A 26,140-nucleotide genomic window follows, 5' to 3' on the forward strand; every position below is an offset into this window, starting at 1 on the left:
TTACACATCACTTTGTCACTTTTGTGGCCGACATGATGGCCGACACGTGATAAAACGGTAGGTGTCATGAATGCACAGCTCATCTAGGCCTATGTTACTGGATGAGCACCCCTTCACCACAGGGGGTTTCACAGCTTGCATAGGAAATCCCCTCTGTGCTGTTTGAATGAACCCATTGAAATCCATGTGCAGTGATGCAAATATATCCGAACTGGACATTATGTCCCTTGATGACTGTACAGGACTCTTTGTTTTTGCAGTGGATATAAACATGTTATGTTGAACACACTCAACTCTGGGGTTAGTGCGATTGCAGTTTCACTAGATTATGAATATGTTGTAGTAAACATCAAAGACTGGTGTTTTCTTCATTGTCTTCTGCATATATAAAGTCACTTTCACATCTAACACTAAAAAAACTAAACTCAGGGTCTGTTGGCTCCTGAAGTTCAAGAATCGAGAACATTTTCAGCCTTCTGTCTGCTCTCCATCATTCTTGCAGCTGCATTTGATTTCCCGCGTGCAACTTGTGTTTGTGGCATCACGACTGTCTCTGAGAGGAAGGAAGTTGAAACACATGTCTACTGTAGACTAGAGCACCATCTTTTTTGGTGTGTGGATGTGAGTTTATGTGTGTGTCTGTGCACCAGGAGGAGTGGTTGGAAAGAGTGATGGTGTGCTGCTTGAGCTATTGTACTTAATCCATGCAGCTCATGAAACTGATGACTTGATATTTAAAGCATCGTTGAAGAAGCAGCTTGTATAAAATGAACAACACCACGTGTGTGTGTGTGTGCCTGATACGTGTGCTACTGTAATTCACATTTACCACTGTTTCAAAACGTGCACCTCTTTACAGGCAGATTCAGACTCTAGACGCAGTCACAGTGGTACAGCCAAATTAATAGTGAAAAGTGGAAGTGCTGGAAGGTTAGTGATGTAACTACAGTAGCCGGCAAGCTAATGGCTAAACACACAAGCAAGTTAAGAAAAAGCTAGCACTGGTCTGAGCTTCTTTTTATTTACCCTGGACTGTCTTCTCCTCTCTGGCATTTAGCTCTCAGGATTGTACATCTTTTTAATTCAATACCTTTCTTTTAATATGTTTATTTATTTTAATTCAAAAGACATATTTGGACCATTGACTGTCAAACAACTGTCTAAAAACTGTCTCTTTAATGGAGCAGTTAATGCTCTAACAGAGCAGGCTTAGTGTTACATAAAAGTGGATGGCACAACAAAGCAATTAAGCTGCAATAGCATCCTTCAATCTAGACTTCCGGCTCTGTGTTACCTGCCTTAACAGTGCCGACTAAGGTCAAGAGTTTAGGGTGACTCAACAGTGATAATTTGTGTGTCAAAGTTCTACAAATTTGAATTCCACACAGAGATATGGACACAAACGTGTAGTGAGGGTGAACTGGGAACGTCTGGCGGAGGACCCTGTCCGGGAAGTCTTTAACTCGCACCTCCGGAAGAACTTCTCACACATCCCGAGGGAGGTTAGGGACATGGAATCCGAATGGACCATGTTCAAAGCCTCTATTGTGGACGCGGCCGCTAGGAGCTGTGGCCGGAAGGTCATTGGTGCCTGTCGTGGCGGCAACCCGAGAACCCGGTGGTGGACACCGGAGGTGAGGGAAGCCGTCAAGCTGAAGAAGGAGACCTTCAAGGCCTGGTTGGCCCAGGGGTCTCCCGAAGCAGCTGACAGGTACCGGCAGGCCAGAAGGGCTGCAGCTGCGGTGGTCGCGAATGCTAAAACTCGGGCATGGGAGGAGTTCGGGGAGGCCATGGAGAAGGACTTTCGGTTGGCCTCAAGGAGGTTCTGGCAAACCATCCGACGGCTCAGGAAGGGAAAGCAGGGCTTACCCCAGGCTGTTCTCAGCAGGGGAGGGGGGGGACTGCTGACCCGGACAGGGGACATCGTCGGGCGGTGGAAAGAGCACTTTGAGGAACTCCTAAACCCGACCAACATGTCCTCTGCAGAGGAGGCAGCGCCTGAAGATCTAGGGGGAGGCTCACCCATATCCCTGGCAGAGGCCGCTGAGGTAGTCAAAAAGCTCCTTGGTGGCAAGGCGCCGGGGGTGGATGAGATCCGCCCTGAGATGCTGAAAGCGCTAGACATAGTTGGGCTGTCCTGGCTGACACGCCTCTTCAATGTCGCATGGGGGTCGGGATCAGTGCCCATGGACTGGCAGACCGGGGTGGTGGTTCCCATTTTCAAAAAGGGGGACCGGAGAGTGTGCTCGAATTACTGGGGTATCACACTACTCAGCCTCCCGGGGAAGGCTTATGCCAGGGTGCTGGAAAGGAGGCTCCGACCGTTTGTTGAACCTCAGATTCAAGAGGAGCAATGCGGATTCTGTCCCGGCCGTGGAACAGTGGACCAGCTCTTTACCCTCGCAAGACTACTGGAGGGGTTCTGGGAGTTTGCCCAACCAGTCTACATGTGCTTTGTGGACTTGGAGAAGGCTTTCGACCGGGTCCCTCGGGGGTTCTTGTGGGGGGTGCTGTGGGAGTATGGGGTGCCGGACCCATTACAACGGGCGATCCGGTCTCTGTACAACAGCAGTAGGAGCTGTGTCCGCATTCTCGGCAATAAGTCAGACACGTTCCCGGTGGGTGTTGGCCTCCGCCAGGGCTGCCCTTTGTCTCCGGTCCTGTTCGTGACTTTCATGGACAGGATATCTAGGCGCAGCCTGGGGGTGGAGAACGTCAGGTTCGGGGGTCTCGGGATCGCCTCTGCTGTTTGCAGATGATGTGGTCCTGTTAGCCTCCTCCGATCGTGACCTCCAGCATTCACTGGGGCGGTTTGCAGCCAAGTGTGAAACGGCAGGGATGAGAGTTAGCACCTCCAAATCTGAGGCCATGGTGCTCTGCCGGAAACCGGTGGATTGCTCCCTCCAGGTGGGGACGGAGTGCCTACATCAAGCGAAGGAGTTCAAGTATCTCGGGGTCTTGTTCACGAGTGAGGGTAAGATGGAGCGGGAGATCGACAGACGGATCGGTGCGGCTGCAGCAGTAAAGCAGGCGCTGCACTTGACCGACTTGGTGAAGAGGGAGCTGAGCCGGAAGGCAAAGCTCTCAATTTACCACTCGGTCTACGTTCCTACCCTCACCTATGGTCACGAACTCTGGGTCGTGACCGAAAGGACAAGGTCGCGGCTACAAGCGGCCGAAATGAGCTTCCTCCGTAGGGTGGCCGGGCTCAGCCTTAGAGATAGGGTAAGGAGCTCGGTCATCAGGAGGGAGCTTGGAGTCGAGCCGCTACTCCTTCGCGTCGAAAGGAGTCAGTTGAGGTGGTTCGGGCATCTAATTAGGATGCCTCCTGGACGCCTCCCACTGGACCCAGGACACGCTGGAGGGATTACATCTCCCAGCTGACCTGGGAACTCCTCGGGATCCCCCAGAATGAGCTGGAACATGTTACCGGTGAGAGGGAAGTCTGGGTCAGCCTGCTTGGCCTGTTGCCACCGCGACCCGACCCCGGATAAGCGGAGGAAAATGGATGGATGGATGGATATGGACACATTTATTCAACTCTTGTGAGTGAATCCACTGATTGCAGTAATTCCAATTGACCTTACAACAAAATTGAGCTATTTTTAAATGCTGCACTATGTGGAATGTGTGACAATATTATTATATATAGGGATATCCTTTAAATTAACTTTTTACACAACGTCCTAGCTGTTAAAGATAATATATAGTCTCTCCTTTCTATTTTACTGTCGTGTCATAATTCCGTATACAGGAGGATTACATTTTTGGGGTGTGAAAGTGTTTCAGACATCAATTCAGTCCCAGTCCTTTATGAGGCGAAGAGGTATTGCAATGATGTCAATGAGCACTATGGGGGTCAACCAGTTCAATGATGACCTCCCTTATCCTCTGTTATTAGGGCCATCATTTAAAAGAGACACCATTGCAGCTCCACTTTGGTCTACACCTTTGCTTAAATGTTGAGTCAAAAATGCTAATTTACATACCTTATGAAGGTGTTGACTCACGCACACCCACAAGCGTCCTCAGACTTGCACTCATTTTCTCTTCACATGAGCGCTCATGAACGTTAGGAATTCACGGATGGTTGGCTGGCAATTTGGTGAATGATTTGTCTTCCAGTCCTGTGGCAGTGAGCTTGAACTGGAGCAATGGAGGTACTAAACTCCCACTCAGGCCTTTGCTCTCTCTCCTGTGATGAATGCTGCTGTGGTCAGTGGTCTTGAAAGTTTCACTGGTCTGCTGATATGACAATTATTGCAGCTGAGAGCCTCACTGTCATTGTTTTCAGCTACAGAATAAGATGATATCCAGGGCCAGCTGATGATAAAGCTAGTTGTGTTTTCAATTTCCGGGACAGAGGATGTCGCATGTCTACAGATTGTAATGCCCTCTGATGCAAATTTGTGATGTTGGGCTATACAAAATCAATTGAATTGAATTTACTGCAATAAAAAACCCCTCAAATTTATCAATGTTTCTTTTAACCAAATGTATGTAAATGGTGCACTCAATAACTGCTGTTTAGCAGCCAGTTTGTACAAAGGAAGGAACAAATTGAAATTTACTGGAATCCAGAAAAGTAACTATACCCCACATGCAGGGCAAGCCTTATCTCCTCAAGGCACAAGGGGAGGTTTTGTTTTGGGGCCCTCTTTACATTTTAACCACATAAGTCTTTAACATACACAGGTGGTTTTAATGTGTTTAAAAACCTACTAATATGAAAATAGATGTGCTGTGTGTTAGGGACTCCAATGGAAGGGTTCTGCCTTTAGGTTGCCTTGTTTGCTTTTGCCAGAAGCCGTTCATGATACCCCCATTGAAAAGTTAACTGCAGTCCCTGACCGGCTGTTCGCTGACACATTTTCAATTCTGACTAGAAAAACGACTGCTGTGACGTTTTCAGAATTTTGGCATCGGAAGTAGGCTGGCCGTTAGTGAGATAAACTTAATACAGTGTAATTAAAAGTACAGTAGTTCTGTGATTTCTGAACATTAAAAAGCATATGTATGCATTGATTTATTGTTACACCAGCAAGGGTTTTAGAACATAATCTAGTCTGCTGCTGTACTAACTGTTTTTGTACCTTTTACATTTCTTGCCTACATTAGAGCTAAGATGTGTTTTTGCTTTCCACGGACCAACTGTAGAACACTACTATACCCTTTATCACCAGGGTGCATGAAATTGATGATTACAGTAAAGTGGTTGTCACTGCAGGGAGCTGCATAGTAAAGAAGAAACCTGTATGTTTCTTTACTGTATAGTTTAGTCTTTAGTGTACAAGCTAGAATCAGAATACAAACATAGGTAAAAGATCCTTAATCCTGCAATGACTGAGTTTTTTGGCCACTTAATGGCAGCAGAAACAAGTTGTGAAAACAGTATTGGCATATAATCACCTTTTAGGTTGATATGTCAAACCTTGGGTCCTGTGTGTATCCACCTGAGGAATGTGAACCCAATATTCAGCCTCTCTTAGCTTAGTTTTCTTTAGTCTCTACCAACTCCTGAGGGAAATATCTGTCTCTTTAGGCGCTAAATGCTCCACGATGTTAACCCGCTAGTTGCAAAATGTGTTGGTGCTGAGTTGGCAGTTTTTAGAGCTTTTTCGATGACAAAACAGATGCTTTTTGAAGCTAAAAACAATGCTATGAGAGTAATGGCAGTGGACCAAAACTGTAAAGTTGTGGCCCAGCCAGCTAAACAGTGAGCTGAAAGTTTTATTGTTATCCCACAGTACCCAGATCAAGTTTGTGATTAGCTGGTGAACATAGGGGATTATTTAGCAGCTAAAGAGAATGTTTTTTTCATATGAGCTGGAGAAGACCAAAACAGACCTAAAAAGAGAGTGAATATTGGATTTGTTACGTTGCCAGAAACACAACTCCAAATGAATCCAGCTCTGCCGTCAAAATTACTGTAAATATGCAACTTTTTGCTAACTCATTCGTCATATCAACTCTAGAGATGATAATATGTTTGTGTTGTGTTTACATATTGTTTCCCTGCCTCCAAGTGGCTAAAAAAACTGATTAATACAGCTCTAAACTATCATTGTAATCCATATGTAAACCAATGCTTGTCCATATTTCTTGCCAACATGTATTGATTCCATTTATGTGATATGTATGCTTTGTCCACAGGTGTATGTTTACATGTTTTTTAAATTGCCCAAATGTATTTTTATTCTCATCAATATGGGTAGAGTTAATTCCAATATATGGCACGTGGCAGGCCAGCATCAGCTGATATTTTAAGCACACATGCTGATACATAACTTTGGATTCAGTGCTGGTACATAATGTGAGAACATGATCATCATATTCTGCAGTGTCATTTTGTGTATAATACACTTTGAATATGTCATTGTCTAGGGACAGTACTCTAAAACACAGGTTTATGGCCGGACACATTTAATAATCCTCAAATATAATCCTCTTTTATACCTCCATGTCATCGTCCTTTTTTATCAACTGTATCTCATAAATCAGTTAATCAAAGCTTCTGTGATAAAAGTCTTCATGTGGTGAAAAGGCAATATTGTCATTCCTTCCTCATGAGGATCATGTGAATGATACTAAATTGGCCAAGCTGTTCTGCCTGGACAGCTGAAGCGCTGTTTGGATAACTCACAGAAGTTCAATTTCACCATCCACTACATTCAGGAGGCAATAAAAAAAATCTCTTTTCCTTCCTTATCTGCCTCGTCTGAGCCGACACATTAGGAACAGGTCAGAGGAGCAAATATGCTTACGAGCTTGGCCTCGCAGCATCCAGTTATCCTCTGTTTGACATGCTCACACAACATATCCTCATTGGCTTTGATGCTGAAAGAGATATTTCACCTTCAACTGTGTTTGCCTTTCTAACACAAATGCCTCCCGGTGAAATTACTTCTTGAAAATTTTAACATAAAGGATTTACAACATCAGGATCAATTTTGACGTTTATGTTAGCTGTATGGTTGTTATTTGATTTTTCAAAATACAAGCCAGCAGGAAATGCAATGTTAGCATTTAAGAAGGACTACAGAGATACTGCCGCCCCATTTGACCCTGTAACCTTTTATTCTATGCATTGATGGCTAAATAAATGCAAATATCTTGCTCACGTGTGCACTGTTTCTTCTCTGCGGTTGCATTTTCCTATATACTGTATCGCTATGGCAAACATGTATATTTTTATCCTTTCCCAATGAGTGACAGCAGCAGGACTGAGCCAGTCTTTGTGCTGAGTTGAGTTGTACCTGGGGTCCCAGCCTGCTCTCCTTCCTACCTGTACACACACATACACAGTGCTGCCATTCATCTCACCTCTGGATTAACAAGCTCTTATCCTTGCAAGTATGTTTGGGGGCAGGCAAATGTGGGGGGAAAAGGTGTTCCTTCACCTCAGGTTTCTGAACTGGCACGCTGAACTACCGGAGTGGTGACATGAACTTGCTGCTCTCACTTGTTAAATAACTATCAGTCGCTTTATTGTTAGGAATACTTGAATTTATAGGCTGCAGTAAAGGATGCTGGCACGTCCTAAAAGCTGTTTGGTAGACATTGTTGGGTTTTTGAAGCCAACAGACACAATAAAATGTTCAGTAGGCATCTGAAAGACTAATGACGCAGCTCGGAATCTCAGTGCTGTTATGTATTATATTTTAAACTGTTTATAGTCCAGCCATTGACATTCTGTCACTTGGAAATATCTGTTTTCACTGTAAACCCTGTCTTCATTATCTCTGTGAGAAGCATATGCCCTCTGGTGTGGTAGAAGTCTCAGTACTGAATTTAGAAAGCCCTCTCTGTAGGTGCTGGCGTCTATATACATGCCTATTTTCCATTCATCTAGCGATGTTCTTAACCTGTGTGAAACATAAGGGCGTTTTGTGTCAGTACACAGTCGGGGCCCATACTTTCGTCTTTTCAGAGTGTGACTCAAAGAAAAGAGAAGCTTCTTATGAACAGCAAGAGTTTACTTCAGTACACGTTTCGAAGAGAAACTGGCTGGTTTGATCAGCACATTAAAGACATAAAGCAGAGGTGTGACGTCTTTGTCCAAATGGTGGTTGCTTGACACTGTCAGTGAAAGGGGGGGGGGGGGGGGGGTGGCAGCAGAAGCTGTCTCAAGATGGTCATGGGCGTTGCATACGTGTCTGGTGTAAATTTGTCAGTAACGGCTTGATGAGAGGAAGTGAAAGTCTGATTCAGATGTGGAAGGAGGGTATTTGTCCATTTAATGTAACTGTTTCTATGGTAGTGTATGCATTTAGTTGTGGTTATGTGATGCTTTAAGTCAATATGTGTTTAGGCATGTCTTCAATTATTTAGGTTTCCATATGTTATTCCCTTAGCTACAATGTATATTTTACACTACTGATTCCCAGCATACCATCATTTTTAGAGATGAAGTTCCTGCATTTCAGTTGGTTTTTAGATGCATCGCTTTTCTCACATGAACAATTATGACTCGATGCAGAAAACCCAATAATCGGAAATTTAAAACTCAATTCTCAACGTTATGATCGCCTGTAACAATTCTAATATGGTTCCTTACTTACTTTTCAGCTCAATCAAAACAAATAACTCACAACGGGTCTTCTTGTTGGTGATTATTTTCATTATTTGGAACATGAACAAATTAAGTTCCAATCATGATGTAAGTTATTAAAACCAACCGATCACATGCATTTATTGGATGGATGGATGGATGGATGTATATGCAAATCACTTTGCAAGTTTGAATCCAATCAGAGGACAGTCACAGCTTATTGGGGCTCGCCTGCTGTAGGGCTCATGTTTCAGTCTTGCGTTTACTCAGAGGGAGTTTCCTTCGCTCTGCTTTCAGAGATGTTCTTTCTGTAAACACAAAGACAAGGCCTTGGTACAGTACAAGCCTGTACACATCCATTGTGGGCATTGTGCTTCAGCTAAGAGAAACATAATTGACCTAAACAGCATCTGTTTGCCTCCTTTGACAGGCTGCTGCACTTCAGCACCTCCCACAGCAAGCTGGCAAGGAGTTTATTCACTTCTATTAAATAAAAATGCACATTTTCACAGCTTTATATTCACATTTTCCTCCAAATCTTGAATGCCCAGATGCCTACCTGATAGTGTAGACACATTTTTGTCTCCAACAAGTCCCATGACGAACCAGTGGGCATCAAAACTGGTTGCAGCATTCTCCCTGTGCTGGGAACTGAAGCTGCAATCGTAGGTGAGGTTTTATTTCCACCTGGCTGCCCTTTATGCCTAATATGAAGGTTTTGTGGCTGGTTGTCCCAGCAAGTCATTTTACAGTTTGTTGAGATGTGTTTTGCCACACAGTGCAATCATCTCATCCAATCATACCAATTTTCCTTATTGACTCTCTTTTCTCTCACCCCTTGATATTTACTGCAATGCCTCCTCCAGATATTTCACGTCATTCTTGGCAGTCCGCTCATCGAGTCTTCTTTCTCTCCCAAGAGGGAGGGAAGAGATACGGAGGGAGTCAGGCCGCTTGACTAATTTGGAGATCTGAGTGTTACAGTTCATCAGATATGGAGTGTTACACAGGCAGATTGAGGCCTAATAACTAGGTTTATCTGATGACCGCTGAGGTGCTTCAGAAGACCCCCAAGTAAAACTCGCACCTACACAACCAGCCAGCCTCCTAATATGTTTTTGCGCAAGCAACAGCAGCAATCCCTCAAAGCGTCTGAGAAATCCTGAAGTAGAATATAACATTTTGAGTGCTTTCATGTTACTATAACAATTGATGCTGCCATCTTGAGATCGCTATACAGGGTCTTGTGAGTGTTAATAAGAAATTGATCAAATAAATCAGAGAGCGCTTCTGCCTTCTGTGTGCATATCTGTCATCCACTGATGGTGCCGGCCTTACTGGCCATGCTGTCACTGCTGTTTCACTGTGGCAAGCAGTTAATTATGGCTGATACAAGCCATGCCCTAGCTACTGCTACTATACTATATTTAGACATGCAGCAACCAGTTTAATGTTCATGGGTCCGTGGGCCTGTCATGTCCCTGTGGGAACAACACAGCTACCCCTGGACACCCCTTACCGCCCCAATCTGATACCTGATGTAGGTCTTCAGGTCTTTTAATTTAACATTGCGTGTGTTTCTGGGTTTCAACTTTCTGTGATTTGAGTTATTCTCCAGGATGGAAGCAAAATGTGACCATTCCCACTTTTATTTCCTGTATCTATTTTGCATAGAATAAACCTCAATCAAACACATATATCACCAAATTGTAAAGACTACACAACTTAAACTGATATTGCAGCTAACCCACTGTATCAAAAGGCATCCTTGGTCCAAAAATTGCACCACTGTGGCTTGTTCTAGTGTGATGTAGGCTGCGCACTACAGTAGTCATAATGCGAAGGGGTTGGGAGTTCTATGCAAGGACAAAGGATTTACCACCATCTACACTCACAGCCAGGGTGAGCATGCATGCTGAATATTGGCCCTTACCGGGGTGGGGGCAGGGGGCGGCATGGCAGCACATCAGGGGGATACAGGTCCGGGCATTGCTCCAAGGCATTCTGCTTGGCACAAGCCTGGTAATGCTGCCGTGTAGTTGGTGACATGCCAGACGCCCTCTGACCTTCCTGTCTTACCCACAGGGGCACCACTGCAGCTGGATAGCAGTGCTGACCCCAACTCACCGCCTCCACAACATAATAATAGACATTTTTCACGGCAGGAATTTTGTCACGGCATTGTTTTAAGCTCAAAAGAAATTGATGACATTAACGATGGCTGACTACCATTAAGTGTCCCAGTAAGCTATTCCAGTAAGCCAGCATGCACAAAAAGTAGAATGCAGCTATACATATTATGTAATACACCGGTGCTTTTCCTATTATGACATGTCACAATGTCTTCTGTTAAAGACCTATGTGTCTATGTGTGACCTATGTGTATAAGTGAAAATTGAACCTTTTTCTGGTTTCTGTCTGCCTGTGATGCTGTCATTGCTTCCTCTTTCCTGTTGCAGTACAGCAGTTTTTCGAGAAATCTTTAGCTGTTTTCCAACATTGAATTTAATCCCAAATGCCCATCAAAATGGCCTTTTTTCCTCCACTGTCTGACAACAAAATAGTCTCTTTGCGAGGCTTGTTTGCACTGCATGTTATGACAAAAAACTCATGGGTTTGCCCCTCCTGTCCCCTCTTCTAGCCCCTTCTGCAAATACACTACAGCTCTGTGGCCTTTATTTCCCTCTCCTCTTTACTCTTGCTCCTCTAGTCCCTGTCTTCATGTTGAAGTTCAGACATACAAAAAAATAAAAAATAAACATCAGTCCTATCCACGTTACCCAATGTAGCAGTGAGCCCATACACATCCCCTCTGTTTGGGAACATAAAAAGCTCAGTGTGGGAACCTCCGTGAAGGGCAACCTCACTCAACTCCAAAACCAACAGCCAGCTTGGATAATACAGTATGTGGTTGTCGAGATCACCAGGTAATGCAGAGTACTCAGGTCTCGAGCTGTCTTGTCAAATTATCCTTTTGAAATCAGTCATTTTGTGATCTTCTGGGATTTTGCCATAGCCAGGTTAGTGTTTTATGACTCAAAGTCACAAGCGTCAGGGGTCAACTCATTTCTGAGTCTAAATTCTGTGAGAGGAAGCCATATTTTCTGGTCAACTACAATTTTTTCCCATAGTTATGTCCCCTCCCCCAGGCGTTTTGAACCAGTGAGAGTCTACAGAACTACGCCAAGGCTTACAGTCCCACATACACGACCCGTTTGTCTTTGGAAAAAAAGACAAAAATGTACTGGAAAATGGTCAGCTGGGTTTACAGGACTGAGGTTAAAGTGCTGAGGTATGGATGAGCGCCGGGATGGTTTAAACCGTTACATTTCTCTGTTAGCACTTTCTTGTAGCTCACTTGTCAGAACATATTAGTGGTGAGTTTGGCCCCGAGGTCACCTCAGGCAATGTCTTCTGTCATCTAAATACAGAGTGTTGTGTGGGTTTTTTATTTCAGGAGGGGGGTTGGGGGCTGAAGGAGCGCACATGCTGCCGACATAAAGAAGTATTCATGTGCCTCCACTTTTTAAAACTTTTTTTAAGGCCTCTGGCAATATGTGTGTGTGTGTGTGTGTGTGCGCAATGTGTTTCCATCAGTAGTTTTATGTCAGCTCCTACAGCTGCAGCAACTCTGCCTTTCTTAATGCTATTGTATGTACTGTATGTTATGTGATGAGTACACATAATGTCAGCATCTATTGTAAAAGGACTTAAACTCTCAAGTGAAATTAATCCCATACACAAACATCACAATGGTGGCTAATAATAGAATGACGGTTAGCTCAACATATCACCAGAGCTCCTCTATAGCTGAAATGAGTTTCCATTACAATATGAGATGAATAAAAGAGCTTCATAAAGGCTAAAATCATCTCGGCCCATATTACAGGTGCATCAGAAAAGGCAAAATAATTGAATATGCCATTGAGAAGATAGTCCCTGAAATAATGAGGATAATTATTCCAAACACTGCTGTGACAAAGAAGAACATTAATGTGGGTCTTCAGCTTGCTAATTATATAAAGTTTTATTTCCTTACTTTGTCTGCCATTTTAAGATTTCTGTAAGAATTGCATTTTTCCCGATTGGATGGCAAGCACTTCTGTTCTGGCAACTTCTCAGAAACCCCCTTATTGTCAATACACCTTGGAAAGCCATACATCCTCTGAATGTCCAAGATCTCTAGTTTGGTGCTTATAAAGTTTCAGTGATTATCCTAGAGGTCACAACAGGTATTTTATACAGTGACGTCAAGTTTTAAAAAATTGTCTCACTACAATAAAATTGCTTCTTTGGGGACTAACATCACCGTACATAAATACAATTGGGCTCAGCTTTCCAGTCATACACTATTTCTATAATTGGGGAAAAATAACACATTTATACTGCATGCAAAAAAGCTCTGTCTGTAAAGGGGAGACTCGTGGGTATGCATATATCCTATTTTTATTCAGACATCTCGAGGGGAGAGGTCAAAGGACCTCTTCGAAAAATCGTCATGCCAGTTTTCCCTCGACAAAATCTTCTCGTGAACACAATATACATGACCCCATTTAAAGGCAGCAATAGTCTTCATGTGGTAAGCTAAGCTAACTGGCTTTTGGCTGTAGTTCACATATTGGACAGTTATGAGAGTGGTATCAATCTAATTCTTAGCAAGAAGGAGAATAAGAGTATTTCCCAAACTATATCATATTTTATCAAACTATTCTTTAATTGTAACGCATATCAACTGAAGATTTGTCTGCAGCTACTCTGGGTTTCATAAGGGAAATGAAAATGGCCTTTACCCAGGATTGCCTTATGACTGAACTTTTTGAAATGCCTCTAATCATTTGCACATTTGTGATATGCTTCATATCGCCAGGACAGATTATTCTTGTACCTCATGGTAAAATGATACTTGTTGTTATTCTCACCTCTTGATCAAAGCTTAAGGGTGGCCAGTGTGACCAGTGTGTGTATTTGTGTTCTAGTAGTAGAGACAGTTGCTGCTTTGAAGGGTATAAAGAAGTGAATGTGTGTGTGTATATGATGGAGAGAGCAGTGGGAGCATGGCAATCTGTCAGTGTGTACTGTGTTTCTTTCAACATTAGTATTTTTACAGACAATACAATATCTCAACTGCGCCATACTTGATGTTTTGAAAGCCAGGGTCAAATCACGTGCACTCTAAATCCAGCATAACCGATGTTGACTTTGTTACAAACTGTGCGTGCAGAAACCTCGTACCCGATGAATCCCAGACAGCAGCTTGAATGTCAGTTACTATCCCAACATAAGTCTGTTAAATTGACTTTGAGCTGCTGCCCATTGCTTTTGTTTGCCAAGTCATGTCTGCCTGTTGCTCCACAAATCAACTCATATATGTTTGTCTTTGCAAAATAAGCTTGACCCCACAGCACGGCAGCTCGTGTGTCGGGGGGAGGGATGGGAGGGTGGGTTAGATTTTGGGAATCAAGCTGAGCAGGAACACAGAACAGCTGCTTGTTGGAATAACAGAGTGGCTGAAATGACTGCACCACATGGGTCATGTTACCCACCCGGACTTTTAATAGGCTACCTTGACTGCAGAGAGAAAAGATTAGTATGGCGTACAGTAGGGGTGGGGGAAAAAATCGATACAGCATAGTATCGTGATATTTTGCGTGGCGATATTGTATCGATACACGGACGCCAAGTATCGATCTTTTATTATATAACCTATAAAAAATTTTTTTTTTTAGAAAAATCAAATCAATTACTTTTTCAGTCCACTAAGATGGTGCTGAGTTATTTTCTGGTGAGGTCAGCAAAGGTCCCGGGTCAGCGTGATTGGTAGGAAGTTGGTCAAAACAAAGATAGAGACATCTGGCCTCACAACGCGGTTAAATCTGCCAACAGTAGCCAGGCTCATGGGGAGAGTGCGGCGCATAACTGTCTCTTTGCCCTTGACGTCCACGCATCGCAAGTTATACTGAGTTATATAACTCTTATATCCTACTTATATAAGTTATAGTTCATATACTGAGTCTACACGTTTGCATTTAGTTAAGTTGGACTATGTAGTAATACAAACTGACCAACAATGTCATAAATGTTGCACATGACAAACTGAACTGTCTGTCTGCTTGACAATCCTATTTTGCTACAATAAAAATGATTGAAGTGAGATGAACAGACTGAAAACTTTATCTTATTCGATAAAACATGTTGACACAGTTTTCCTTTGGGGACATCATTTGAAGTTGAAAAAAGTAATAAATCACAATATAGGCCTATGGTATCGCAATACTCAGAATATTGCAGTATCGTGATAATATCGCAGTATCGTGATAATATCGTATCGTGACCTAAGTATCGTGATAATATCGTATCGTGACCTAAGTATCGTGATAATATCGTATCGCGGGACCTCTGGTGATTCCCACCCCTAGCGTACAGTAGCCCGATCACATATCATCGATGAAGCATTTCAAAAGGTGTGTTGACAGAGGAACAAATTGCCTTATGCTGCGTTCACACCAAACGCGGCGCGAATTATTCGCGCGAGTAGATTACATACAAAGTCTATGCACAGACGCGATGAGACTGGCGCAGCGCGAATTTGCGATGGACGCGAATTTGCGGCACGATGGACGCGAATTTGCGCCCCAAATGCATGAGTTGAAATTTTTCAACTTCTGCGAAATATTCGCGTTACGCCCCGACGCGATAGCCTATCAGCGTTGAGTTGCTTCCCCTGTCATCACTGACTTCCTGCCGTTGTTGAATCAGGAAATAAATACTGTAGCCCTCTGTGTTCACCCAGAGCTCTACGATACCTCATATCAATAGAGACCGGACCAAACTATGTGTATAAATGTGTGTAAACCATATGGTACAAACAATGAATAGACACTGCCGTATTTACGTCTACATGACGTTAGTCTGAGCTGTTACAATGTTGAGAAGACAAGTAGCCTACAAATCGGCATCATTACGTAGTTGTTTCGGAGTCCCTTTTTGTCGGTTTATTGCCGTTAAATCACAGCCAAATCAGTTTATTTTGTGTTCATACAGCTGTAGTAAACAGCGACAGCGACGTGTGGCTTGCACAATGTGGCTTGTGGCAGTGTGGCTTGCACAGTGAATACAGCTCGATAACCATGGAGCTCCTCTGGACAATATTATGAACCCAGACATGATGGCGTTTAGTTTCCCGGGATATCTGTGACTTCCACAACACGTACTAAGCAGAAATATAGGTTATTTTTTCCATGGTTAATGGCGGACAGTTGAACGGGTTTCAAGGCGATAAGCCCCGCTCCCTCTCTGGCGCGATTCGCGCGAATGTACACAAATGGTCCCCGGCGAGACTGGCGGCGCGATGGACGCGAATTTGCGGCGCGATGAATTCGCGTTTGGTGTGAACACGGCAGTGTTCTTTGTAAAGGTTTGTTGTAAACTGAGAAGCTTTAGACGAAGCACTTTTCCAGACATGTTTTCCCCCAAATTTTTTTTTTTTCTAAGATATTTCCTAATTAGGAGGTAATATTGATAGTTCATTGAATCTCCATCAGACTGTTTTGTCACAGCGATTAAGTCATGCTCTTGCTCCACTGGAGCTCGATTCTACATATGGCTACTGTGGTTTTTGGAAAAATATTTGTCAAAGTCATTTATATTTTAGACTGGCTGTGGTGGTGAGGATTGTGAAATAGAATTATTGCTCTTGGCAGTTTGCAGGGAGATGGAAAACCAAACGTCATTATTGGTTTTATAGGAGAATTAAATATATTTTAATGAGAGATTTTATTCATAACTTGTATTTAGATCTAATCCTCAAACTATAAATTCTGCATATTTGTTCTCCGCAGCTAGCATGTGCTTTGTCCGTTTTCTCCTTTGCGGAAAATTGACATTAAAGACACAGCCAATTGTTAAGCACACCCTCAGCTCTTGCCAATTTCCTGTCAAGATTAAGCACTAGTGTACTTTGTAAATACCCCAAAACCACAGGCATTTCAATATAATCTCACTTTAAATTGTTAAAGTAAATCATAATTTACTGTAAGCGAGCTGCATGTCTACGTACAGTATTTCTCTGTATCCTCATTACTACCTTTGCCAGCTGTCTAATACTATTCCATTACGTTTGGTGTTGCGTCGTGTGTGTGTGTGTGTGTGTGTGTGTGTGTGTGTTTAATGAATATTCCTCTGACAGTTTGACTGGTGCATTACCACTTGTGACAGTCAAGTGGCAAACAAATCCCTTATGTGGTGGACTGTAGATCAAAGTTGGTGAATAAATGAAGCAATAAATGCAAGGAGGATACACTACTATACAAATCAAACAGTCCCACACGAGAGTAGTGATACCAGTTGAGAAATATAATATCAAGCATACATTTAATATAACTTCAGATGTAAAAGTATGAAATATTGATAAAATCGGTCATTACTGATGAAAGAATACTATTTTGCGTTCCTCTGAACATTTAGCAATTTTATAGTGATGTTGAAAATAAAAACTTTTTGCAATAGGATAACTCCGAAGACACTATGCCCTATCGGATACTTTTTAGATGCTAAAGTAATCATACAGTAAGATTATACAGGATTTAAGATAATAAAGTTTTAGGTCATTTTTCGTCCCTACATATTTTTTACCAGTATGCTTGTAAATCCTTAATACTTACTTATGTCTGCCGGTGGGTCGGTCATAGAGTGCTACAGGGATGACATATTTTTGTAAGCCAACCCCGGTTGTTCTCATCACACTGGTTCCCTCATCAAAAAGCCAATTAGATTTTTCCATTAGAGTTTTGATTATTGCGGAGAATAAACTCTGCAAAGCGAATGTGGCAAACACAAGTTTGTGATGCTTACATGTTTTGTTCAGCAAGATAATCTTCACAAATGAACACCACTTTTCTGATTTTTGAAGCGTGAATGCAATCGGATGAAGTAAAAAGCTCTTGTTAGGCTATAATTAGGCTGTATTTTTATGCATTTGTCTTATATGGACCCTGAGTCTGAAATAAAGTTTGATTGATTGATTGATATTAACGAATATACCACGGTCGCATGAGCGCAAGTATACACAACAAGGCTGTAAAGGCCGTCATATCTAGCCACTTGTTAGCAACCGCCTTTTTTAAGACACAAGAGGTGTATTTACTGACATATTTTATAATGTAAAGCAAAAGTTTAAAATCTTATTTTTGTGTGAAGTGCAGACCTTATTTCAGGCATCTAACCCAAAACCTATTTTAAAAAACTCATCGACTTTGAGACTAGAGAACAGGAAGTGCAAAAATGCTAAATCATTACGTCTTTTAGGACTCATTCCTGCACTCTCGTACAAAAGAAAAAGAAAAACATAAAAAAAACGGCTATCAAACAAACATTCTTAAAACCAAAATAACTTTATTATGGCAAATTATGCCAGATATGTTAGGCTGAATTTTTGGAGGAATTGGTGAATTTGGTGGAATTTTGCTGTCATAAAAAATATGGTTTCTCAAAGGTCTCTCTATAGCTAGAAATATTTTTTTCAATTTATTATCCTAACTTCCCTGAGATATAAAGCTTCCCTGATAAGTGCTGTCATCAGCAAAGACGCTGTGGGGCTTCTCTACGACACCTCTACACACAACCACTGGTCATGTTTAGCATCACCCAAAGAATTATTGTTCATAATTCATCCTGCTTTCAGGAACCAGCCTGTTGTCCCTCAGAATAACTTTTTAACAAACAGGGGCGTGTGACTTCAAATATGGTCAGCATGCCCTTTATGTAAGATCATGGAATGATGCTGTCAGATGTGTCGGAGGCAAGTCTTTACTGAACCCAAAACATACTATCTTCACAGGTCTATTCTGGTTTTAGAATGTCCGTTTGCCCTTTGAAAAACATCAATTGAGCCAAATGAATCCTTCACACAGTGGAAAATAGAAAAAGCTCCCACCCAGCTGGCATGTATTAAATCCCACATCGTCCCAGTTCTTTCTTTCAAAACCTATTTTTTGTTGTTTTTGTTGCTAATTGAGTCGATTTTTCCCTGGCCTTTTTTTGACATGGGATTACAGAGGAATTCTTACAGGGTTAGGTTGTTTTGACTAGTTCTGTTCCTTTGTGACTTTGGCCAGTGCATTTGCCAAAGTGTGGCATAACTTGTTGTTCTGCCTATAATCATGCTTGGAGCCAGTGTCTTGTTTTAGTGTGAATTTTATGTTCTATGTTTATGACTGAATACACACTGAATAGTTTCTACCAATTACGCAGCTGTAAGTAGGTATTATTGTCATAGTATTTATATACTCTGTCCAATTGTGAAAATACATGTTATTGATTTTCTGGCACTATGCATGCATGTTGCAATGCATTGATTCATATTCCAACTTTGGCACTACGTTGTTTCACTCAGTTTATTTCCCTATTACTGAATCCGGTTAGCTTTACTTATAAAATGCCTGATAAAAGCAAAGTGAAAATGATTGCAGCTTCCCAAAAACACAGTAGTCAGGTCTGAGAAGGTTTAACAGTGGTAAATATATTTTTTGCATCTTGCAAGACTGTTAAGGGACACGCGAGATATAGAGACCATACCGTCTCTGTCATAATGAATATATTCTTTCAACCTGAGAATCTGCAATCTTGTATTTATGACTTTTGAACAGATTGCACTGCTCATGCATTAGTCCTCAAAGGCCTCTGATCCTCGGCCTTATGCTCAGTCTGCTTTAACTACTTACCTGTCTTCCCTCCAGGGCTTCAGGCAGCGACCTAACCTTTACGGTAACCTGAACATGCTTGCGCCATTTAGTGCAAAGTTCAGCATTTCTATCACCAGATCAAGCTCAGAATCCCTACAAAGCTGTAGAGAAGGAGCTGGGATCAATCAAACGTATGATCAAACCACCAATGCAGTGGTTCCCAATTTTTTTTTTGCTTTATGTCTTCTTCCCTCAACGCATGTTGTGTCTGTGACGTTAATGTCTGTGCCGCTGTGGTACACATATCATGTCACACTGTAAATGTGACCGGCGATCACCCGTCAGCTGAAAAACGACCTGTTTATTCACTGATCGATTGGTGCATCTCTGGTTTTCATGCACTCTCAGATTAAATATATAGTGTCTAGGTGTTACAATGGACTCAATATATTGATATCTTTTTTTGTCAAATTGTAATTTCAAATTTTTCCATTATTTTATATTAAATCAATGGCAACTGCAGAATTACCATCTGGGGTACAAGTACCCCTGGTTGGGAATCACCGCACTAATGCATCTAGTCAGGTCAGGCAGTTGGACAGCATGTTATATCCATGAAAGAGCTGTATCCTGTCCTGAGCTGCAGCCTCTATTTTTCCTCCGTGTCGACAGAGTTATGACCTTCGCCGGCGGAACGACTTTCACTCCAGTGAACAGCTGCTGTTTACCCCTCTTAATCACGGGCAGCTAAACACCCACCAGACCACTAATGAATAAAATTGCATCATATCATGCTCACTCCAATGTAACTTAATGATGCTCCATGCTCTATCACACACTCTCGCTGTAGCCTTCTTAACTGGGCCCACCCACTGTTCATACAGGCATTTACAAGCATTGAAGCACCGCGTCTTTTTGGGCAAGCGTCTAGAAGACTTGTCTGTCTTCGGCATTTCAAGCAGTAAAACTACCACTGAGAGCTGTTAAATTCACTGTTTCACACACTGTTTTCCTCTTACATGTATTCAAGACCTCTAGACTTGCTTTTGCTTTTTATACGGATAACTAATTTGCTGTTGTTAACTTTTACATTGTTATGGTGTCTGCTGTTTCTTTAGAACTTAGGTTTGGTTAAATAACTGCGGAGAAAATGTTTCTTATGAGTGAGTAATGGTGATTCAATTGTGGAGCAAGACTCATTACAACTGAACCCATCAGTGACGGAGAGAAAAAAGGCTTGTTTATTATGGTACTGTAAACACGGTTTGTAGTTGCATGCTTATTGGCTTATCTCTAATTAAACTGGCAAAGCGGAGGACTAGTTAAAAACAGCACTATGTGGTTAGGCAGGCTCTACAGACAACAGCCATGTTATTGTTCCATGACAAATGTTACAAGATTTCTTTCTTGGAGAAGACATGTTTTCAATTTGAGTAGCATTGACAGTAAATACTAGCACAACAATTCTAATGAATATGAAGTGAGGAGTGTGGGGAAATGCCATGAAATAGATCTTCAGTCTGTAGCTAATATTTGTAGATATATGTAACGTAAATGTCATGGTGGATGGTAGGGCTGAATGATATGAGAAAATAATCTATTTGCGATTATTTTTTGACAAATATTTCAATTGATATACGCAATTTAAAAACAAACGAAAACGTTCCTTACCTTCTGTATTATTCATTATGCATAAGTAATACATTATTTATTATATACTATGACCAACACAGCATTGGATACAATCAACATAGAGTAACCTGCTGTTTTATGTAGGCTTGTTCTACTTGCTTTTATGAAATGAGATGAAATGATGAGAACAACATATTTTTATTTGGCTATTGAATTGAATATATGAAAATTATACATGAATCTTACAGATCTCCAGTCACTTTCAATCACACAAATCACACAAACTTAAGTGCAGAAATTTATATATTTATTCTTTAAGATTACATTGCCATGTCTGTTTGAATTCAATTGATCGTTCTGCTGGGAGTTTTTAGAGGGGTTTGGAGCATAAGTACCTTGTCCACCTGCAGTGTGTGCCTCCAAAGGCTCATCTGCTCATCTGCTCCACATGATCATTATGTAGGGCCATAGTAAATCATAGAGGGTGGCAGCAGCTCCACTGCTGCTATTGCCTTGAGACACATAGCAACACACCAAACTCATTTCTCTATGCTCTGCATTGTCCTTTCTGTTATTATGGACTGATTGGTGGAAGAAAATGGCACCACGGGTGTTTCATGGCAGTGTTTGATTGATTAGATGATAATAGTAATGCCTACACACTGGTTTAACCCTGCACTGTATAAAATATGGACCTAGTTTCCATGACATTACCAGAGATTTCTGAAGATCCCTTGTTAAGCTCAAAGTGGGTTACGCTTTGCTGCAGCAAAGCGTAACTCTAAAAATGTGCAATAGGTGGATCGTCAGAGGAGCTAGCCTTTCTATTCGACCATTAAATGCGCTTTTACACAACATGTCATTGACCCATTCACACCCATCCATACGCAGAAGGCACAGGGAGTCATTTTGTTGCTCCCGATTCTTTTGCTGGGCAAGTGTCTTGCTCAAGGACACATCGACATGGACTGGAGGAGCCGGGGATTGAACCACCAATCTTCTGATTGAAAGAAGACCAAAAATGTTTTTCGTGCCAGACTGTTATCATGTTTATTTCTGCTGTAAAGTTGGGCATTTTAACATTGGGGGACTATGGGGATTGAATTGCTTTTGAAACCAACCTCAAGTGGCCATTTGAAGAACTTCAGTTTTTGGCATTTCTGCGTTGGCTTCATTTCTCAGCATCGGAGGTTGCTGCTTGGCTATATAACTCACCTTGCCCCATGGTGTCTGTGACATCCTTGTGTGCTCACTGGTGCAGTTCTTTTTTCAAGGGGTAAGTGACACTTGACTTGACATATTGTCTCAAGTCAAGTGTCAACACTCCAAGATGTGTAAACAGGCTGTGTAGCATCTAGTATATTGAGTCATACAGTGCGCTCAACCTTCTGAGTAATGGCAGTTTTTCACAAGTTAAAAATCTGTATTAAAACTTATAGTACTGAAAAGATAAGAAAAGAAATGCTGCAGCTTTAAGCACTGCTGCTGTGGCCAATTAAATACAGGCACATTCCTGGTAGATTATTTTCTAATGTAAGCAATGTATTTCTATCAATTTACCTTGTGATCTTCACCATGAAAGATAAAATGATTGTTACTGTGATTGCTTTCAAAAGTAGGAATCCTTCCTAAAAGCATTAAATGCCACTTTGCGGTGTATTTTAGCGTGTTATAAGTCTTTAAACTGATGGATCTATTATTCAAACCAGCCTTCCTTGTATTCTATTATATGACAGGTAGCTGAAAGAACACAGCCACACCAAGGTGTAGGGAACATCCACGGAAAAATGCTGAAACTGAAATGTCAATGACACAATCTGGCCTACTAAAATTCGTCCAGACACTCAGGAGTCTATAGGTCACTTAATGGTTGAACTCTCAGTTTACCATATGCCTGGACCGACTCAAAATACGACTTGTGGTCAATCTTGACACTCAAACCGATTTATGAACAGACCTTCGTTAAGGCTGACCCTAAAAGGTTTTATATAATAACTTCCAATTTTACGAGCATTCCTGAGGAGCAGAAAGACACAGAGACACATCCAATTGTCTCAAAGAAATTTGATGCAAAATAACCTGTACCTGAATTGATATGTTAGTCCTAGTTAGACTTTGTATATTATGTATATATATTTTTAATATACCTCAGAGAAACAAACTCACTTTATTTGTAAACTATTCACTTTTTTTTTACTGTTTTCTTTGAATTTGTTCTAATCTAGTCATACACAACTCCTCTTACATTACTGACTCTTTATAGTGTGTCTCTTTACATTATTATGCAAGCTTGACGTTTACCAAATCTCGAACAGTGTAAACATCTAAGTTCATAAGTTATGTATAGTTAAGTTCATGATAGCCAACTCTGTTTACAATTATTTTAGTGTCCTGCCATATAAACTGGATGTTGATTGTTCTGACTGCAACTTGTATTTCAACACAACACAGACTTCCAGCCTGTCTCTCCAAGAGGGGGAAGGGACATTCTTTCCTTCCCTATCTTGCCTCTCACCCAGGACACTGATTTGTGCTGAAATGTTGCGTTTAATCCTATCCATTCATTTTATTATGCATATAGATACACATGTACATATATCTACATCTGTCTGCGTCATGATACCAATGTCTATCTCTGTTGTATGATTGTTTAATTCATTCTCTGTTTAATTGACCAGGTTTTATTCAGTGATTTATATTAAACTATTTGGTACCGTTTTGCAGCTGAGAAAGCCTAGATTTCAAATATGGAAGAATTAAATAGACTGCATAAGTAATAATGGTGTAACGGACCATTGTTGATCCGTGATCCGTACAGACCACCCCCCCCACACGGTTCGGCACGCATGTGAACCACGAATTAATTACACAGTTTAACGTTAACCATCACAGTGTGAAATAAAGATTTACCGACGATCGCTACCCGCCAATATTCAGTCAAATATGTGATCAGGACATCATTTATGCTTCTCTAGTCGCAGATCTCTGATAACGTTAGATCATAAAGAAACAATCAGTGTTTAAATTGACACGAGGAGAATGATGGTTCTGTTCAGGTACATTATGATGCATTCAGGCTCTGTTCAGTGAAAATTAGTAATGGCCGAAGATAATGACCTGTTTACACTAGCTCTAAGGTGATTATAATGACAAGATTTGTTTTAATCAATACAATTACAATCTATTAAAACACCATAGATGACTATAACAAAGTAAAAGGATAACATTTAGATAACAAAAAGTTATATGCACTCGTTTTTTCTTTTGTGCTGATCCGATCTGTGACTCTGATCCGTGATGCGATTTGAACCGTGGGTTTTAGGATCCGTTGCACCACTAGTAAGTATAGTATTAATTCTGTAAAATAAGGTTAAATAATCAAGACAGTGGTTAATATGGGAGTGGTTTCCGATTCTCGCCATAGAACTGCACCCCTTTTCTCAAGAAGATAAAGCAAGAAGTCGTCAGAGGACACTTCTCTGCTCTTCAACTAGTCTGGAAAAACTTCCTCTCTAGTTGTACACACATCCTGCCTCCCTTGGTAGTGTTGTCAGATATCCCCCTTAAGGCATCAACGTTTTTTTTCTCAGTAGAGTATTTAGCATTTTCGTGTTTTTGTCTCGCCCCTGTTGTGTAAAGTCCTTTACAATGGAACTAACCCTCATCTTAACCTTCTGAACACTTGATTTGTGTATAGATGTGTTATTTCTTATTTTAAAACAAATAAAGCTGATTCTGATTCTGTAATGTAAAGATAGACAATAATAGACATTTTGGCCACGATGTGAAGTGAGGAGTTGCAGGCAGAAAGAGACAGGCAGTGAATACACAGGGCAAGAGAGAACAAAAGTGTGAATTGGCTTTTACTTGAACACTTTAATTTAACACTTGCCTTCTGTACTGTTATACTATTAGTAGTACTTTTTCTTCTGGTCACTACCTTGTGAGCTATAGACGAGACTGAAATGCTTTGATGATGTAATATATTTGCTCTTTAATATGAAAACACCAGCAGTGGAAAAACCAGAAGAAAACAAAAAGGGTACATGCCTCCTTCCCTCAGTATGAAATAAAGGAGTGGATCATGTTAAGAGAGTGATTTATGTCATTTCAATGTGAAAGGCAGCTGCCTGTGCTGGCAAGCCACTTAGCCTTCTTCGCTTCTCCCACACATTCACTGTCACGCTTTAAATTTGAACCCATCAGCTGTTTCGCACCCTGCGCTGCATCAATACACACACGCACACATAAATGTATCATCTAATACATCAACACAAATACTTACCCAGTGACCACTCATGCTTACATTAAACCCACCAGGCACAAAAACACTCGCACGCACTTGAAGCCCACACATCATTTAATCCATATGCACATCTGTTCACACTCCACACAATCACCTACAGAATATACAAATGCATCCACTCTACATGCACATTCCCTCTGTGTGTTATCACTGGTCAACAGGTCAGCTCCCATATGACAGATGGTGGCTTTCCACTGTTGACACCTCCTCCTTAGTTTTTGTATGTCGGGATGCGTTCTACCAACTGGTTCAGTCAAATCAACCAGCATCACATACATTTAGTCACATAATGCAGATACTTTAAAAAGCAGCTTATATGTTGCAGACATGAATGATGTGTGATGATATGTGACATTTGTCCACCTTGGACAATGTTGGGCCAGGCCATTTTTACCTGTCCGTCATGCAAAAAAGGACGACCTCATCGCCTAGAGGTTTAAGGGGCTGGCCATGTAATATTAACCCCCTGCTTTTGATGATAAATGTAGGAATTGTTCTTGCTGCTGTTCCTTTCTGACAAACGTTTCACCACTGTAACAATACTTGTTTTATAAGTCCATGTGGACTGGACACTGATGTGCATCTCACAAAAAAATGACATAACTGTTGTGTCACATGACATTTCTGACATAAGCATATTTACTAAAATATATTTTACATGTTGTGGACATGAATGATTTAAAGATAGGTGACATTTATGTGATATGTGACACTATCTAGAATTGGCCATTTGCACCTGCCATGTGAAAGGACAGCCGTGGTAAAGCATCGCTTCATTAAAAGATAGGATTATGGTAAAGGTAGTAACTGTTTAACTGATTTCATTATGTTTAAATTACATCTAAAAATAATGCACTAGAGAGCCTCTTGAAATTATTTGAGACTTGAACTTGTGGCTGCTGGACTGGAAGGCAAACCAAAGCATCCATCCACTACAGCGACCTCCATAATCTTTTCATTGTGCTATTTTAA

General features: G+C 41.4%; 1 protein-coding gene across 4 annotated transcripts in view; it reads left to right on the plus strand.

Moving 5' to 3' along the window:
- kcnq5b (potassium voltage-gated channel, KQT-like subfamily, member 5b) overlaps window positions 1-26,140 on the plus strand; it is a 110,353-nt gene that overhangs the window by 803 nt on the left and 83,410 nt on the right. The gene's annotated exons all lie outside the window — the stretch shown is intronic.

The sequence above is a fragment of the Anarrhichthys ocellatus genome, unplaced genomic scaffold, assembly GCF_004355925.1.
Source record: "Anarrhichthys ocellatus isolate YVR2014 unplaced genomic scaffold, GSC_Weel_1.0 scaffold58, whole genome shotgun sequence".
In the NCBI taxonomy this organism is placed as follows: domain Eukaryota; kingdom Metazoa; phylum Chordata; class Actinopteri; order Perciformes; family Anarhichadidae; genus Anarrhichthys; species Anarrhichthys ocellatus.